At 30.4% G+C, this 3,924-nt stretch overlaps 1 protein-coding gene across 2 annotated transcripts in view; it reads left to right on the plus strand.

Moving 5' to 3' along the window:
- The first annotated feature begins 2,562 nt into the window (after positions 1-2,562).
- Positions 2,563-3,924, plus strand: part of LOC106463249 (zonadhesin-like) — a 63,620-nt gene continuing 62,258 nt past the window's right edge. The window contains exon 1 of one of the 2 annotated variants that reach the window (XM_013923254.2): positions 2,563-2,726. The gene's annotated coding sequence lies outside the window, so the exon portion shown is untranslated. The remainder of the gene's footprint in view (positions 2,727-3,924) is intronic. The other variant, XM_022390691.1, reaches the window with a different exon arrangement.

Raw genomic sequence — 3,924 nt, forward strand, 5'->3', positions numbered from 1 at the left:
TGTAAACCTCATCCTATATAAATAATATACTTAATCTCAAGCTCAGAATTTTTAGAAATAAAATAATTTTATTATTTCACCATAACCAAACACAAAACAACTTCAGCCTGATTTAGGCAGTTTTGCCCAAATTTTGCTCTGTCTTTACAGCATTAAGAATTCTATCATAAAACAAATGTTTTTCTTGAGTTTTTAATATCAAAGAACATAACTATACAAGTTTTCTCATAAATTATTATGCTAGATCTTGATCATTCACTGAACCTGTAAAAAACTATTTTGATTCAAAGATACAAACTCCCATTATCAGCCTTATTCTGCATTGTTGTATTACTAGCAAAGCTTTGAGGATCTAGCTTTACAAATTGATTGATTTTAAGATATTCAATAATTCATTGACTGGTTTATGAACCAATTACCTAAACAAGTCACACAATTGTCATCAGAATAGGAATGAAATGTAGCTTGGAATCAATAAGCATATAATTGTAAATTACCAGTAATACCATACTACTCAGAAGACATTTGTACTCCTTTAGTTCAGTTCACCATCTTAATTTTTGTATTCCTTATCCATAAGGAATTAGATTTGGCAAGTACGTGTAATGTGGAATGTAGAAGTAAATAATTCAGTATCTCATTGTTATCGATGCTTTGGCCTTGAATCAGAATATGTATGGATAATTTAACTTTTTTTTCAAATATTTGTGCCATTTGTTGGTAATGAAAAAAAACTCACTACTAGGTGAAGTTTCTTGGTGTTGTTTTCAAACATGTACAACTGTTTAATAGGAGTATGTTCTGATTCTTTAAAAAAATATTGTTGTGACCAAAACTTAAGAAGATAAATAAAACTTTTCTTAATATCATTAATTGAAAAAGCTTCTATGAATATGACTTTATGAAAATAATGTTGTTCTATAGAAATTATAAAACAAAATCTTAAATATATTTAGTGGCTAAGACAGAAAAGGGAAGATCAGAAGGATGGTGAACATTTAAATGTACTGAAATGCTATTTTTGTGTTTTATCTTGTTATCTGAGTAGTATAGTTCAATAATTTATCACTAAATAACTGTTAAGAAAGTGAAACTTTTTGCGGTATACTGTTTCTTTGTTTTACAGATCTACTCATTTTAGTCTACTTTGATTAATTCTTGGCTGTATCTCAAAAACAGCACATTGTAGTAATTAATCAATACATAATCAACTATATTGGTGGTCCTGACAACCTTCACCATTAACTTTATTGCTCAAATACTGAGAGCACCAAGAGTGTATGTTTTAAGTAAGTTATTGCTCTACTTTCATAACTATCCTATGGAAATTGCCAATACTGGCTTTTAGACAGAACACATTGGAAAAAGCCGTAATAAGTCAGTTCCGTCCTTAATCATATATTTGATGCAGCAGTGAGATAATGATGGAATGATAACTATAATGTGTATGTCTCATTTTATGATATCAAACAGTTTAAACATTAGAAGCTTCCTTCCTTTATATTGAGTCATACTTTTTTTTCTTCACATGATGTTTTCTGTGACATAAACTCATGTTCAACTACCTGTGTACAGTTTTGGAAAATTCTTGGTAAGGTGAATTTTTCCAAATCAGTTTCATTCTTAGGAACTTGTAGGATTTAAATAGGGTTATGAACATAGATCTCGAACAGGTAACACTAAAGTGATTATACAGTGATTCAGAAGCCCATTGACACCTAAATTATTCAGAAATGTAGAGGTATAGAAAGCAACTTTATGGTTTGGAATGAGGTATTTTGGACACACCTTGTAATAATATCACTGTTATTTAATTAATATAATGTCCATTGAACATTTTATTATTAGGCATCATAAGCCCAAAATTTCAGTAGCAAATGATGTAGACAATAACAAATGTAATATTTTAAACCTAGTTTTACTTAAATTACTCCACAAGAACAACACTTGCATGTATAGCCATAAACACATCTCTGGCATCTAACATTACTTGGTTTAAGAATTTAAATTCAGGTTTATAAACGACAACTGTGTACTGTTTGTAGTTTGAGATTATATATATATATACGTAGTAAAAATTGTTTCATTTATTTATAAATAAATAATAATTGTAATAATGGAAATCCAACATTGTGGGAACTGTGAGTGAAACTAAACTAAATTTCGGAACCAAAATTACTCGGAATCTCATCATTATTCCTTGCAATTTAACGTAAGCAATTAATATATTTTGTATGTTGCATATATTGTATGCGTCGAGTCGTTACAAACTTCTGAACTGGATGTATAAAAGTTTCAGTTTTGAGGGATAAATAAATTTGTCATAGGATTTCGTATACCTGATGATCGGTCAAACGTTTATGTGCTGAATGAAGTTTCAAGCTTAAACAGTTTCACAACTTAAAAGCATTTAGTCTCACATCTGGCTTTAGGCAATATTACAGTTTTTCTTTGGTGACTCGGTCGAAGAGGTAAAGATGGCAGCATCACTGTTTAGTTACTTTCTCAAGCGTGACAACCGAAGAACATCTAGATCACGTGACCGGCGAGACTTAAACGTGAGGAATTGCTTGATGCTTGCGCCCGTGCAGCTGCCCGGTCTGTAGTTGCCTTTCATTGCTAAAGTGAAACAGTGGACAACAGTGGGACCAAATTTTCAGTGGAATTGAAGATATAAAGGACTGGAATAATAAATAAAAGCATCTAGTAAAACAGTAGTGAGCCTGGTAAGATTAGTTTCCTATTGAACGACTTTATATTGAAAGTATGGATAATTTAATTTTGTTTTTGTTTTTCAAATTTCTGTGCCATTCGTTGGCAATGAAAAACTCGCAACTAGGTGAGGTTTCTCTGTGTTATTTTCAAATATGTTCAATTGTTTGACAGGAGTATGTTCTGTTTTTTTTAATGGTGTTTCGAATGCTAAAGATTGTGTTTGTGGAATTTTTGATAGTAAGCCCAGGTATTTGTTGCATTAGCTTTGTAAATTATTAATGTATTTAAAAAACATTTATACACCATACATCCCCCAAGTTACAGGGCCACATGCACGGAGAATGACAAGATTCTGTTTTTGTTACTTGTATAGAGCCTTCATAGTCGTACGTAAATATCTAAACAAAAAAAAGCATTTATAAATTTAAACTTTTTTTAGTAACCAGTGATAATTTATCAAAGGTTTTAAACAGTGATTTAATTATCTTACGTACATAATTGTGTGTGTGTGTGTTTTCTTATGCCAATAGAAAAATGTTTATTTTGTATGCGGTATAGTTATTATTATGCTAATGATTCCAATCAGTTCCGTCAATTATATAATAATTGTAAAAATGCCTACGATTAAGTCTACTTAAAAGACATAACGTTTTGAGTAAGAAAGATTAAAAAGAGGTATTATTTTTTTATTATATTTTAGTATGCAGTCTTGCCATATTTTGATTTTCAGTGGTCATGATATGCTTATTGGAAGTTAACATCATATCAATACACCTTAGTATTGTGTTCATTGGAGTGAATAAGAAAAAAAAGTTAAACGAAATTTATTGTTAAAAATTATTTCTTGTGTGATTAAAATTGTCTTGTATGCGTTTCTAAATCGCGAGAAATTTGAATCAGTTTCAACTGAAATTCATAAAAAATAGTTGTTTCTGAACTATTTCAGTTCAAGCGTGTGAACTGATTTTTCTAAAAATATAACATCCAGATAAGAAGGACCAACTTAATCTTCAAGGTTGTCCCTTCACACCCACTCTTGAGAAAGGGTAAAATCTTGAACTCGTCTTTTGTTTTTCAGGAAATTATTGATTCATGTTTTGTAAACTGTCAGTCTTCACTACAGTCAACGGCAGCTCATTTCATAAGTCAGTCAACCTATTAGTGAAATAAAACGGTATTAGTTGGTTTGTTTGTTTGTTTTTGAATTTC

The sequence above is a fragment of the Limulus polyphemus genome, unplaced genomic scaffold, assembly GCF_000517525.1.
Source record: "Limulus polyphemus unplaced genomic scaffold, Limulus_polyphemus-2.1.2 Scaffold1359, whole genome shotgun sequence".
NCBI classification, from domain to species: domain Eukaryota; kingdom Metazoa; phylum Arthropoda; class Merostomata; order Xiphosura; family Limulidae; genus Limulus; species Limulus polyphemus.